The 16,130-nt window shown below is 42.0% G+C and overlaps 1 pseudogene; it reads left to right on the forward strand.

Moving 5' to 3' along the window:
* LOC136886765 (phenoloxidase 2-like) overlaps positions 1-16,130 on the forward strand; it is a 61,622-nt pseudogene that overhangs the window by 5,727 nt on the left and 39,765 nt on the right.

Here is a 16,130-nt window from a genome sequence, read left to right on the forward strand (position 1 = left end):
CAGGAACTGATGTCATTGACAACTGAAGCAATGAAACGAAAGCAAAGAAGGTACCACCTCATCAACTGCACCTCAAGAACAATATCCATTACCGCACTCGCTAAAGACTGGTAAAGAGGAACCGCATGCACTTACAACGGACGAGGCATGTTCAACAGAGTGTTGCAAATTAGACAGACAGAAGACTCTACATCACTGTGCCCTGTAATTAGCGATCTCAATACAGTGTCGCAAATTAGACAGACATATGACCTCTCACCACTGTGCGTTACAATATGAAACTATGTTTTTACTCTATTGACTCTGTTTTAGTCCTGTCTTCGTGTACTTTTAATGTGTTTTTAAAATTTTAATTTGCATGAAATGATTTCACTTCAAAGGTAATGCCTTATTTAGGCCTAATTTTATTACATCTTAAACTATTTCGGAAGAGTGCACAACTCCGTACAGGTGCACTAACTGCCCTGGTCTTCATTCTCCTCGAGATCGGAACTCTCCGACATATCTGAGTGAGAAGTAGATCCAGGAGATCAAGACCCTGGATGGCCTTTCTTACCAGGAAGTGCGCCGGAAGTTTAATTCTGCGAATATACCTGCCAATAAACCCAGACTACAGCATGATAGCTCAGAGTCTCTCAGGTTCGTTGTTCACGACGTCGTTACCAGTCAAGATAGCTGCGCCCAAGGCGGCTGTTGCTCCCGCGAGCAAAGAGTAAAAGCTCGAGGGGAAGGAGGTGGTGGGGATTGGACCACACCACCTTCGACCACAAACAAGTCTGTGCTGGATGGAACTCCTAAGGACAGCAGGGGAAGAAGACATCGTCTCCTTCCCTCAATAGGTCGATGAAGGCCACGCCCAAGCCAACGGAGGCGGCATCGTCGACCAGGGCTGGGGAATTATCTTCCAACCCGTCTAAACACGAAAAGAAGGCGAAGTGGAACTCCCTTACCGAGCTCTCCCGTATTTCTCCGGCGAAGGGGAAATCATGCCCTCCACCTGGAGCGTATGAATCTGTGCCAACAGGTACGCCTGCTCCAAAACCTGCGCGCTCCCCTCGTAGGGGGCTTCCCGCCAGTGGAAAGCGTCGAAGTTCTGTGCGTCCGTCGCGCCGTCTGTCGATGACGGGATGGACGTCTAGCTGTCATCTGCATCTACGGATGTAGATGTTGATAGTGTTTAGGTTTAAGAGCACCTTGTCGCTCATAACCTAACACATTCTATTTTAACCCACACTATGGCACCATTACAGTTAAACTGTAACGGTTATGACAGGCATATTGCTGAGCTGCGTCGGCTCAGTGAGTTCGCGGCGAGCATAGTCTGCATTCGGGAGACAAACCTAACACCAGGTCATGAGAAATTTCGGACTATACTCGATAGAACAATAATATGCTCACCGGGCGTCCGGTGGCATTGGTATTTTTGTTCGTTCTGATACTTATAGCGAAGAGGTAAGCAGTTGCGGTGCGGGTACTGCTGCCTGTCATAGCAACAGTGTGTAATGTTTATTTTCCAGACGGTCAGCCTTTTAACATTAATGATGTCACTGATCTTATAGACCAACTTCCATCTCCCTTCCTATTATTGGGTAATTTTAACGCCCATCAACCATATTGGGGCACTGAAGCGCCTTGCCCCAGGGGAAGGGAGTTGGAAACATTAGTAACAGAGCTGGATTTATGTATTTTGAACATAGGTGAACCAATTCATTTCAGTGTACGTTACAGCACACACTCTCGCATAGACGTAAGTCTATGCAGCCAAACATTGGTTCCACTGTTTCGGTGAAATACACACAATGACTTAGGTGACAGTGATCATTTTCCCATTATTCTTACTTTGTTGCAAAAATTTGTAGAGGCTCCTCCTTGATGAATTCTTAAACATGCTGATCAGCCAAGGTTCACATCATTAATGTCTTTAACGACATGACCAGGCAGACTGTAGATGGTGAAATAACTTACATAACACATGTTATTCTTGCTGCTGCTGAGGAGTCCATTCCGTTCTTCTCAGGGACTCCTCGCCAAAAACTCCTTCCTTGGTGGAACGAAGAAATCGCAGCAGCTATCAAAGAACGCCGTAACGCTCATAAACGCTATCATAGGCAGCCTACTATGGCCAACTTGGTAACATTTAAAAACCTCCGCGCTAAGGCACGAGTTCTTATTCGCCAAAGTAAGAAAGATTCATGGGAGAGATATGTGTCATTTATGGCGTCACTCCATTATCTCAAGTGTGGACTAAACTTTGACGTATTTCGGGCATCCAAGGATTATCTTCTGTACTGGGAGTTTCCATTGCAGGCAGTATCGTCACTGAACCACTCTCGATAGCTAACCATCTAGCCCGTCATTTCATGGATGTGTCTGGTTCTGGGAATTAACAACGTGATTTCCTCGCTCTGAAGCGGGAGGCAGAACGTCATCACCTTAATTTTTCCACTCAAGCTTCAGAACATGCCCTTTATGGAGTGAAAACTCCCCAGCGCCTTGGCGCTTTACAATGACACATCTCTTGGATCAGACAATGTCCATAACCAGATGTTGAAACACCTTAGTGAGGATAGTCTGTTATATCCCCTTCGTGGTTCAACCGAATCTGGATGGGGGTGAGTTTCCATCTCAATGGCGAGAGGGCATATTAATTCCTGTCCTCAAGCTTGACAGAAATCCTAAGTATGCAGGAAGCTATAGACCTATTTGTCTTACCAACTGTGCAAGCTATTTTTGAGGATGGTAAATAGCTGACTTGTGTGGTGGCTGGAGAAACAAAGACTTTTGTCCGAGTACCAATGTAGTTTTCGAGCTGCTCACTCAACCACTGACAATCTGGTGCACCTGGAGAGTTCTATCCGCAAACAGCATTTGGTAACTGTTTTCTTCAACTTGGAAAAGGTCTATGACGCCACATGGTGATATGATATCCTTTCAGCTCTACATCATTGGGGATTCCGAGGTAATTTGCCGGTATTTATTGCAAATTTTTTGTCCCTCCATCTATTTCGTGTCCAAGTTGGGAGGGCATATTCGCAATACCACGTTCAAGAAAATGGAGTCCACAGGGATCGGTTCTTAGTGTCACTCTGTTCACGGTTACCATAAAAGGTATTGTCACTGCTGCTGGTTCAGCAGTAATAACGTTGCTATAAATGTAGATGATTTTGCTCTGCATTATAGCCTGCTTACTATGGCAGTCATAGAGCAAGAATTACATCAAGCTATTGGGAGAGTGGAACAGTGGACTTTAGAACATGGCTTTCGGCTTTCACCCGCAAAAGAACTCTGTCGTCCACTTTCACCGGCAGCGTACTCTTCACTCGCATCCTGAGCTTTATGTAGGAAATGTCGCTTTTCCTGTAGTTGATACTGATTTCTTGGGCTCCTTTTTGATAGCAAATTATCCTGGCATATGTGGCAGTTAAAAGTGCAATGCATCAAGAAGCTGAATATCCTGAAGTTATTTAGCAGCATTAATTGGGGGACTGACCGCATGGTGTTCCTACCATTTTACAGGGCACATATTTTATCCAGGTTGGACTACGGCAGTGCAGCATATGGCTCAACAAGGCAAAGCGTCCTTGCGAAACTGAATAGCAACCACCACAGCGGAGTTAGGTTGGCGACTGGAGCTCTTTGTTCAAGCCTTATTGCTAGCCTGCTCGCTGAATCTGGTGTGCCGCCTTTACACGCGAGGTACCAGCAAATGCTTCTGTCATATGCTGCAAATTTGCGAGAGATGCCACTTCATCCAAGCTATCCTTGTGTATTCCACAATAGAAAACATTGACAGTATGCTGCTTATCCTCGAGCAACGCGACCGGTTGTAATACGCTTGGATAGCAGTCACAGATTGTTTGATGTACCTTCGGTTCCTTGCCTTGTCAGACAACCAAGTGGGGTACCTCTGTGGATAATGCACGACCTGAAATAATCCTGGATCTGCACACTGGCTCGAAGGAAAACACGGACCCTTCGATCTATCAGAGGCTCTAACTGTCCGTTGTTGGCTGGTACCAGGTTCAGTCGTCGTTTACACGGATAGTTCGAGGACAGAAATGAAGGTGGGCTATGCATCTGTTGTCGACAATGATAGGTTTATTTTTGTTCTCCCGGAAACCTGTAGTGTGTACACAGCAGAGCTCTATTCTATCTGGGAAGCTCTGCGGTACGCACTGTCCGATGAGGCCTTTAGAGTTGCTGCCTTCCTAACACACATCAGTGAGAGATGCAGAGCTCCAAACAGTGTACATAAATCGAAGCAGGACTACGGGAGGCAAACCCGGATGGAAAATTAATTTTTACATGACACAATTAAAACTGTTAATGAAATGGAATTGCCTCCAAAATAAAAAAAGGTATGCTTAGCTGACAAGCTAAGGCATCACAAATCAAAACGGCAAAAACCAGGGTCTAAGGTAAACTCCGAAGCAAACATGTTAATTTAAAATTTGAGAAAAGGAAACATGCTTACCCTGAGGTGGCTGGAGCCTCTGATGGGACCACACCCAAAGTGCATCTGACCGGGTGGACGTGCAAAAAACAAAGACGTGGACCAGGGCCCTGCTGCTACCAAGGAGCCCAAAAGCCAGAAATTCAGAAACATGCAAACAGCCAATCAGGGAAGCTTACTACAATTCGTCCCAAAATTTTCGCCAATGAAGGAGGGCGTTATTCCGACCAATAAAAATAGCTTACCAAATATAGACAAGTTCTAGAGGTTTCAATTGCAAAACACAGCAATTTTGTTACGGAAACCTCCATGCGGCAAATACAGGGTGATACAAAAGGTTGTTTAACAGATTGCAAGTTACAACAAGCACAACTACAGGAGATTTCAAATACCAAAATAATACATCATAATGATTAAATAAATATAATTAAATGCCTTCCTTGCGAATACTGAAAACCCTACTAACACATAAATAAATTCTCAAAATGAAAATGTCTTTCTTGCGAGTACTGAAAACCTTATTGTTATTTTTACATAAATTCACAAAACAAATGTTTCATTGACTTCTTCGACAATGTGTTTGAATGTTCCTTTGTTTTTGTAATGGCAATTTTACAAAATTTTAGAATAATGACAAGACAAGAATTAAATGAACACATCTTGATAAATTGACACTTTCCACGTTATTAACGTCCCACCACTGGCGACAGATTCCGTTGAGGTCTTCGCTCGTAACCCTGAGCTGGGACCCTTACCAGACGTTAGACACTGGGTCATTGTGCTCTCGGACTCACATAGGTAGGCAGGGCTGTCTCCGAAGAGGGTCCCTACCTGCTACCTGTGAAGTAAGAGGTCATTAGAAGAATTTTGTAATGCAAGTGAGAGAATGAGGAAAAATGTAGAGATTATAACAAATAAAGGAAAGAGAGGTAAATATGATGGTTAATGGGGATACACAAAAATAAAGCATATGGAGAAAATAGAGATGAAAATAAATGGTTGCTATGTTCTGAATAAATAGAATGAGTACACCTTATAAAATCAAATATGAGAGCAATTTATAGATGAGGAGGATTTAAGGAAAATTGATAATGAAAATCAGCTGTATACAATTGTAAAGTTATTGAACAGAGAGTGGATGCACCCAGGCAGAATCACAAAATTATTTAATATTATTAGGGGAATGTGGAGTAGGAAACTGAGGGAAGGAAATGATGTGATACATGTTAGCAAATACAGTAGAGATAATACGCGACACTGAGCGAGATATCGAGGGACAGCTACTGGAGCTCACTCTAGCGGATAGACCTGAACAGTACTGATTCTCTCATAAGAGCACGTGTATTTTTGTGTGAAGTTTTTGGTGTTATTTATGCGTTTTCAGTGAGTTGACGTAATTAAATAGTAGCGTGTGTCATTCCTTGATATCTCCTCTCAACATGAGGGGAAAGGTATGTGCTGTGTTTGGCTGCAGTAATTATGAAGTAGAGAAAAATGCGCGGTCGTTCTTCAGGTTCCCTCGTGACAAGAACATGTAAATAATATTGCGTTTGCATATATATTCTTCCAGTGACACAGATTTTTATAGTACTTCATAATCTTCTGACCTGCTCGACCCATATTTTAACTGGCATAAAATGTAATATGCATATTTTATTTTATAGTGCAGCAGTTAACCTTCAATACCGATGTGTTGTTGTAGGTGTGATCTGTGGATTTTGAAATGTCACAGAAGTGATTTGGATAAAGTGTACAAGAAAGAAGGGACTTACGCTTATATAAGAATTATAAGATCTGTTCAGATCATTTCCAGGCCAGCGACTTTAGAAATCCTCGACAATACAGTCAAGGGTATGTTACATTTTTGCTCTAATTGTACGTAAATATTCCTTAAAGCATCACTATCGACAACATTTTCATACTTTTCTTTCTTTTATCCCTCTTCTCAGATTAAAGCCGGGATTTTATAGATTTTCTTTCTGTTAGTAGGCTTCATATTAAGAAGCATCATGTGTGTAAGGAATGTGCTGATATTTTTATTGATGAGTGTCTTAATGTGATGATACAATGTTTTTTAAGTGAGAAAAAAGACAAATCCAACCGTAAAAGTTCAGGCAGGAATGCTAAAGCTAAACAAGTAATGCATAAATGAAAGATCAAGCCATTTCACAGCAGCCCATTTCATATCTTGTTTATGTGACTAATTTCAGTCTTTGAATAATAACCTTTCAAATAATTCTTCATTCATTTATCCAGAATTGCTTTAGCAACTTCAAAGTTAATATCTCAATAACACTTTCTTTCTAGACGTAATTTATTTATCCATTTCCGTATATACATTTCCATTGATATTTGAATTTAGCGTGACTTTTCAGGTCAAGTCACTAGGAGCGCCACCGTCGAATTGTCTCCCATTTTAGCAAGGCGAAATCTGTAAGTGTCGCGTATTATCTCTACTGTATTTGATGTTAGCCAGGAACTGAATTGTGCCTAAGGTAATCTAGACAATATAACTCCGAAGTCTAGAGCCATTAGGTACGTATATTAAGGTACTTTGTCATAGTAGTTCTATTAGTCTGCATTTGCCCTATTTTTGCCTTATTGCCAATAGTCTGAAAAGACTATATTGAGATTCATTGAGCTTTTGTTTGTGTTTTATATTAATATTCATTGATGTTTTGGTTTTTCTTTTAAAGTTCCATCTATCAAGCAAGTTGCTTTACGTCGCACTGACACAGATAGGTCTTATGGCGACGATGGGACAGGAAGGGGCTAGGATTGGGAAGGAAGCGGCCGTGGCCTTAATTAAGGTACAACCTGGTGTGAAAATGGGAAACCACAGAAAACCATCTTCAGGGCTGCCGACGGTGGGGTTCGAACCCACTATCTCCCGAATACTGGACACTAGCCGCACTTAAGCGACTACAGCTATCGAGCTCAGTAAAGTTCCATCTATCAACACAATTCCAACATTCATTTCAGGTTATTCTTTTTGAATTATTGTATACTGCATGTATCACAAATTATGAAACGATTACAATAAACAATACCTCTCCCTAATCTATGGTTTTCGAGATTATGGGAGACGGGTATCTTTGACTTTGACTTAAGATACTACCCCTATACATTTGTGTTAAGTAGCTTTCAGACCTTCTGTGAGTATTTGAGAGTAGATTAATATCTGAAGTTACCCTCCTAATTTAATGAAGTATTTCTGTGAATGTGTTCTTCTGGTTTCTCTACCAATTGGTACTTGTGTGTTAATCTCGTTTCTATCCAAATCCTTTATCCCAAGCATTGAACTTCTATTTTGATGCTGAGCAGTGTTTTGATTTTCTTGCCCTGATAATTACATTTCTTTCTTTCCTTACAGCAAAATGCCTTGAATGACAAGAACACTCTTCTGTACCTGATGGACCGGCCCCTGGAGCCACTGTTCTATGCAAAGGGAGCAAATAAAGAAGTTCTCTTCCAAATTCCTTCAGAATATTTAGTAAGTACTAAAGTTTCTAGAACTAATCAAAAAAGAAAAAGAAAAAGGAAATGGCATAGGGCTTTTAGTGCCAGTATGTGTCCAAGGACTTTAGCTCGCCAAGTGCAGGTCTTTGGATTTGATGCCTGTAGGCGACCTGCGTGGCGTGATGAGGATGAAATGATGTTGAAGACGACACATACACCCAGTCCCCGTGCCAGGGGAATTAATCAGTTATGGTTAAAATTCCTGACCCTGCCGGGAATCCAACCTGGGACACCTGTGACCAAAGACCAGCACGCTAACCATTTAGCCATGGAACCGGACAAACTAATCGGAAATTGCTTGAAATATACTTCATAAAAACTTATGCTAAAAGTAAAGCAAAGTCACTTCCCTACAGGCCATGAAGGCCCTTGGAGGAGTGGAAGGTAAAGGCTTCCACCATTGTTAACCTCGGCATGTGATGGGGTAGAGTGGTTAGCTCTATGCCCGGCAGCCTTTGTCCTCAGGAATTAACCTGGCACTCAATTTTGGTATAGGCTGAGTGAACCTCAGGGCCATATGCACCTCTGGACGTGGACATCTTGTTTCTTAAATTTTACGACTTCCTGGCGGGGATTCGAACTCACGTCCTTCCGGGCGAACTGAGCACACCTTTACCACCTCGGCCAGGCAGCCCCTAAAAACTTATGCTACTGATTAAAAGTATTGTCATCGAATGAAAATATAATGCAAATGTTGAGTGCCAGCAAGTTAAACTTCATTTAAATTCCAGATAGTACGGAAATAGCAATAATTCAAGAAAATATCTACGGTCATGTCCAGAAATTCGACTGGCCTTGTGATGGAGCGGTAACGTATCTGCCGATTTTTATCCATTTCTGAGGGCTTGTTCAAGGTCCACTCAGCCTATGTGATTTCAATTGAAGAACAATCTGACAGTGAGTGGCCCCAATCTAGTGTGCCAAGTTTGTCATGCTGACCAAAAGACGCCTCATTATCTACAGGACTTAAGGCTGAGCAGCAGTGGCTTGGTAGGCAGAGGCCCTTGGGGTTTGGTATGTCCAACAATTCAGAAATCCAATACCAATGGAAGGCTTTACTTTAGCCGCACTTCAAAATGTGCCTTTGAGGACTGGTAAACCTGGAACTGAGAAGGTAAGACATAAACATGTAGTCTAACATGATATAGGCTTTTTTGGGCTTATGCGTGGCAAGGAAATGTGAAATTCTTTACGTTTCACAGAGAACTTTGCTATTCCTCGTGAGCAGTCAAGATTTTCTTCTGAAGACGCAGAGCAAAGTTCTCTGCAAGATGTAAAGAATTTCACCTTATTTTCTTGACATGGCATAAACACAAAAAAGCCTATATTACGAGCCATGAAATCACCAATGGTAACATGTAATCTAACAGTTTATACATTAAATTAAAAATACACTTGTGGCCAGATTTGATCTGCTATGGAGTGAAGTAGACTGTACAGCCAGCAACTCGGTGCATATATCGAGCATTGAAAAATAACCTGACGACTTCGTACAGGGGCGAACAGTTTTGGGCAAAGGAGCCCTTGTAGGAAGGCAAAGGAACCTCAGTGGAAGAAATGCCTTTGGAATTCCATTACAGGAAATGTCAGCAGCATCTGTAGGAGATGGCAGGTCCGGGAACATAGCTGTCTCCAGAAGGGAATTTATAATATAGCACCACTAGCCACGTGCCTAGAGGAAACCTCACCAAGTTATTGCCATAGCTTTTTTTTTATTCTTAGAACAACAAAACACTTCTTTTTTTTTGCTACTTGCTTTACGTTGCACTGACACAGATAGGTCTTATTGCAACGATGGGACAGGAAAGGGCTAGGGGTGGGAAGGGAGCGGTCATGGCCTTAATTGAGGTACAGCCCCAGCATTTGCCTGGTGTGAAAATGGGAAACCACGGAAAACCATTTTCAGGGCTGCCGACAGTGGGGTTCGAACCTACTATCTCCCGAATACTGGATACTGGCCGCACTTAAGCGACTACAGCTATCGAGCTCGGTAAACACTTTTCTAAGAGCAAAGAAACATATTAAATACGTCATTCTCAATCCCTTTGTTTCTCGGGATCGTCGTCGTCGGCTCCAACGTGTATCCGAGTAAACATATTCTTCAGCAGTTTACCTTTTCACACTCACAAAGCTTTGTTAACATGTTTCTATGAAACATACGTCCACACAGATCACATGAATGGTTGGAGAAGGGCGGAACTGAGCTTGACTGAGCTTCCATGCTTGTTGTTTATCCTCTTCACGTTGCCGTCACATTACAAACATTATTCCCCTTCGCTTTAATCATGTCCTAACTCCTCTGTATAAACATCGATTTAACCTCTCGCTTCATTCCTCCTGTATATGTGATACTCCGATTATCGATGTTAATCATTTATTCTTCCAATGCCCTGTGTATGATTCTTTTCATCGGGCTTTTATTTCTTGTCTTGTCAGTCTCCACAAACCTCTCCCCACCAGTGTCTTCTGTTTGCTTACCGATATGTCTCCCACCATAATACATGGATGATTCTCATATTGCTTTGTAAAGTACCGTATTTTTATTTTTCATTTCTGCAAAGTTACATACTCCTGCTTCCACTGTTTTTGATTATGCACACTTCCTTTGTTCGTCTCTTGTTGCTTATGATGTGTGCATAGACATGGTTTTCAACTCTGTTCTTGGGATCTTCATAGTGTGAATAATTGCGTGTGATTCTGCATTATTAGTGTAATTTCAAGATTATAAGTGTTGTCACTGGGTGAAATAATAAAGCCCATAACAACAACAACTACTACTACTACTACTACTGTAGAAACAGTGTTGCACCAAAGTGTACAATTCTCAACAAGTCTATCCTAGGATTGAAATAACTTGGGATAACAGTTAACGGTATGTTCCATAATCTCCATTTGACCTCTACAAATCATGTTTACAAATCTTAAAGCATTTCCTTGGTTTGCAGTTAAAAACTATTCAGAAGAACACTTTTCATTTGTTTTTCATAGTGAAATTAACCTCCTGGCGGTGACCCTATCTCTTACATTATCCTTGGTTGCAGTTCTGAAGTTCTGATGAAGTTCGCTACTGAGACGGAAACTTATGTTTCGTGTGTTATCTATACAATTTACCAGGTTCTGAATATTCTGGTTTTGTGTAATCTTAAATATGACTTATATATGATGTACTGTATTCTGTTTGTCCAACCCTTGTCCCGTTTCCCTACGGGGTCGGGTATGAGGTGAGATGAATTTGTCGTGGCGGTTTTTTATGACCGGATGCCCTTCCTGACGTCAACCTCATCAGAGGAGTTAATGAGAGATGAAATGAATGACGTGATATATGATAGTAGGGAGAGGGTGAAACCCGGTGCCGGCACATAGCCTACTCCTGTCGAATAGCACCAAGGGGTCTGCTCAAGGCTTAACGTCCCCATCCGACGGACGAATCACCATCAACAGCATCATATGCCTTCACTCCATATGAGCACTGCGGAGAGGTTTAGAATTTAATCCAGGCTTTTGGCACGCAATCTAGTGATTAGAAATTGTATACCACCACCTCCCCTACCCTGCCGGCCAACATTCTGATGGTGAAATTTTTTTCGACCAACGGGACTCGAACCGGCTAACCTCGGTGTTAGACCGTTTTTAGACTTCAGCGCCTTAACGATCATGGCCACCAGGCGGGCTGATGTACTGTATTCTGTAGTTACCTCAAATAGTGACACCTTTGGGGGGTGTACTGCTTTAATTGTGCCTGTGGATGCATCAACAGTTTACATTTCAAAATGACTGGTGGAGGATCCTGCAAGAAAATGACAGGCAAAAGAGGTTTCATTTGGATGGGATATTATTGCCAAGAAAGGCAAGGGGACACTACCTCACCATTTGTAAGGTGATATAATTGCAAAGAACAACTGACCACAGAGAAACTTCATGGTGTTTACTAGTCCTAGTATTATTACTTGTGGTGATGAAGAATACACTGTTTGCTGGACATAATAGAACTACAGGGTCTCTGTCATAAACTAAAACAAAATGAACAGTGTTTGTACTCTATGCTACGGCAGCTGCCTCAGCTGAACTTATGTTGAGCGTGGCTGCCCTGGTTTAAGCGTGTATACAATCTTATCTTATAAAAGATGCTGGAAGAGTCGTCCTTCCTGGGTTGTACAGTCACTGTATCTGGTAACCACATTCTGGCTGACGTGAGTGAGTTCTGGCACTTTAATGTTTCTGATTTGATTTGTAATGTTTTCTTTCAGTTCCTCCAATGTGTGAAGATTTGTTCAATACACTTTCTTTTAGCTTACCCCACAAGTAAAAATCACACACTGTTAGATCTGGAGAACGAGAGGGAAGCAGACCAGCACTGATCACTGTCTGCAAATACTTCCGAGGTAGTAAGAAGGGATCACCCTGTGGGAGGGGGCGGTAGAATAACTCCCACGGTATCCCCTGCCTGTCGTAAGAGGCGACTAAAAGGGGCCCCAGGGGCTCTGAACTTTGGAGCGTGGGGGTGGCGACCACGGGGCCCTCAGCTGAGTCCTGACATTGCTTCCACTTACTTGTGCCAGACTCCTCACTTTCATCTATCCTACCCGACCTCTCTTGGTCAACTCTTGTTCTTTTCCGACCCCGACGCTATTAGGTTTGCGAGGGCTAGGGAGTCTTTCATTTTCACGCCCTTCATGGACCTTGTCTTCCTTTGGCCGATTTCTTCATTTTTCGAAGTGTCAGACCCCTTCCATTTTGCCCTCTGATTAGTGTTATATAAAGGATGGTTGCCTAGTTCTACTTCCTCTTAAAACAATAATCACCACCACCACCACCTAGTAGGAAGGGAATCTTCTGCTGTATGAACAGGGACTGAATCTTGTTGAAACCACCCAAGCTGTATTCTCTTCTGTTAACCGATGGAAGCACAGCGTCAAAATGTCATCTAGGTACCTCTCTGCATTTACTGTCATCTCGAAAAAAGTAGGCCCAATTATTCGTCTTGCACCAACAGCACACCAAGCACCAATCTTCCTATCATAACGAGGGACTTCATAAACACCGTTAGCGAGAGTTACGACTGTTCACACGACCTTTAAGACGAAACCGAAACTTTTACATACGAACATATGGTGTTGCAAGGATTACTGTCTCACCATGTTAACAGCTGAGATTCAGACCAGAGACCGATGCTGGCCATTTCAAGCATGTGCAGGCTACTTACAAGGTCAAGAGCTAAGTGTGCGCCTGCCATATTGCAGAACCCCAATCGGGACTAAAAACGCTGCTCCAACTGTCTTGTTTTATGAAAGACCTTGTACAGTAATATGCTGCTAGTGGCGTGATAATTTTTACAAAATACGAGGGGGGATCAAATATAAATGGAATTTTATTTCTTATTTAAATTCACATATTGAAAAACACAAGGCAATTACAATTTATTTTTCCACATAGTTTCCTGCTTTGGAAATGCATTTGTTCCAGTGTATGGGCAGCTTTCTGATGCCCTCATCGTAAAAAGAACAGGGTCGTCTCACCAGCCAGTTGGGCACGAAGTCTTCCACACTTTCGTCGTCCTCAAATCGTTGCCCTGCTAGAGCTTCTTTAAGCGGTCGAAACATACGGAGATTGCAGGGCAATGAGTCCAGACTGTAAGGAGGATGATCAAGTGTAGTCCAGTGCATTTCCTGTAGCTTGGAGGCAGTTAGAGCTGCAGTATGGGGCCGCACATTGTTGTGGAGGAGGATGACCTGTCGAATCGGTTGGTCTCATCTTTTGCGGCGATATGCAACCCTCGCCTAGTTGAACAGCTCGCAGTAGTAAGCAGCACTGACTGTGCACTGCTCATACAAAAAATCAATCAACAAATTACCTCATCAATCGAAAAAAACGGTTTCAAGAACCTTGCCAGTTAACAGTCGAGTCTTGGCTTTTGTTGGTGCTGCCTCCCCTTTCCTCTGCCACTCCTTACTGGCTTGTTTGAATTCGGGACTGTAGTGGTGGAGCCATGTTTTGTCGCAGGTGACGATCCGACTCAAAAATGCATCATCTTCTCCTGCAAACCTCTGACAGACCTCCAAACATCTCGGCTTCAGATTTTCTGTCAAAAGGCGAGGTTCCCATCTGGAACACACTTTACGGAACTGTAGGTTATTTGTGATGATTGCTTGACAGCTCCCATAACTGATTCTGACTTCTTCTGCAATTTCTGATACTCTCGCCCGTCGATCATTGTCAATAATGTCTTTAACCGCATGAATGTTTTCATCTGTAATGCTGGTCCAAGGACAGCGATCGTGTTGCTGATTTTCGATATGTTTTCATCCTTCCTTGAACTGTTTATGCCAGGCAAACATATGCGTCCTTGACAATGTCTGATCACTGAACTGTGCAGTCAATCTCTGGCAAATTTCTGCTGCTGTAACTCCTTCACGAGCAAGAAATTTTATAATTATGTGTTGTGCAGCAGACGGATGCAGCCTGTTGCTCCGACATCATGAGCGTTACTGACGAAACTGCGCAAAATATCTAACAACACGCTCTCCCCACTGTTAACGGTCCTGCCTAAGCATAGCAGAAGTGCAGGGCCAGTCCTACCAACTGTTGATGTTCAGGAACAAAAATCACGTTTATATTTGATCGACCTTCATATTTTCAGTTTATGAATGGAGTTTTTATTGAAGTATCTGGGATTGTCTTGCACTAATAGGAAATCTCCTTTTTAAATACTTGGATATATTACAAAGAGTTCTAATTACATGCCCTGGGGGTTCCACCATGCGAGAAAGACCACGGATCTGGGTGTTTTCTGTGGTTAGTACCATCGCGATACCACTTCTACTTATTATTAAATAAGAATGTAATCACTGCATTTCTTATTCTTTTGTATTGAATAGGTTGAACCTCTTTATTTATTATTTCAATTTTAACTGTGCTACTTTTCAATATGGAACAATGAAATTTTTATCTTTAAATGTATTCCACCAAGGTGCGAGGCGGACACTCGGCTGCACGGACTAATTTTCGTGCGGGAAAAGGTGCCTACGCTGCGCTGGAATGTCGGTTGTCCTGTATTCAGAATGCGTCTGCGTTACCTATGAGTGGTAACACCATATGAAGAACACCATGGGTCTTTCATTGCCTGAGATCAGTACCACTATTGGAGGAACACCATGGTTCTGTTTTACAGTGATTAGTACAATTATGAAGGGCCAGTGACCTGGATTTTGGACCTTATTTTATAATGAGCATCATCTCAGAAAAGGCTTTGTGAATTGGATCCACTGATTGTTTTGGTTTCATGGTCATTTTTTCATTCTTCATTTTATATTTTAGTCAGAGGATACATTTTGAAGTTTAATTATTGTTTCATTTTGTTCCACCTGTTACCATTAGGGACCCTTGACCTAGCTGTTAGACACCTTTAAATAACAAACATCATCAATTTTGCTGCTTAATTCAGATACACAGGATGGGTCATTCTTTTTTTCCAGAAAATCTGACTTCGTTTTTTCCGAATAAAGCAATGATAAAAGTAGGAGTGTGGTGGCCAAACAAAGGTCAGATAACCCTCATCATCTTAAATATTACTTTTGTGATATGCCATATTCTGCTGTTATTTAAATTACTGATGCTTGACTTGTTTAGATTTCATATTTTGGAGAGCACAGGTACATCACAGAGATATTATTTGCCCTATTATGTTTTTCATCTTAATATTTCTACGTAAGACTTGATATAATAAAAGTTAGTTAACAAATGTTCATTTACGTTTTTGCAGTCGGATCAGTATCGGCCTTTTGCTAGCAACCTAGAGAATCGTTTTGGTGCCAACAGTGAGCCAGGTGCAATGCTAATCAATATCCCTTCCCTGAATCTGCCAGACCTGAAACTTCCCAAGAGACTAAGACGGGACGAGTTGTTTTCCACCTTCGTCCCTCTGCATCGTAAGATGGCGGAACGACTTGTTGAAGTTTTTCTAGGTATGGTGGATTTAATTTAAACTAGATATTGTATCTTTTTCTCATTGTAAGGGTCTTCAAAAACTAGTCCTGGCTCATGCTAAAATTATCAAGTAATAAACCGAAAAGGCAATAAATAAACACACAAGAGTCAGTTATAATATCTACATCAAGAGAGTCAAAAGTGTAAAGTACCTTGGGGAATGGTTCTCAGAGGA

The sequence above is a fragment of the Anabrus simplex genome, chromosome X (genome assembly GCF_040414725.1).
Source record: "Anabrus simplex isolate iqAnaSimp1 chromosome X, ASM4041472v1, whole genome shotgun sequence".
Classification (NCBI taxonomy): Eukaryota; Metazoa; Arthropoda; class Insecta; order Orthoptera; family Tettigoniidae; genus Anabrus; species Anabrus simplex.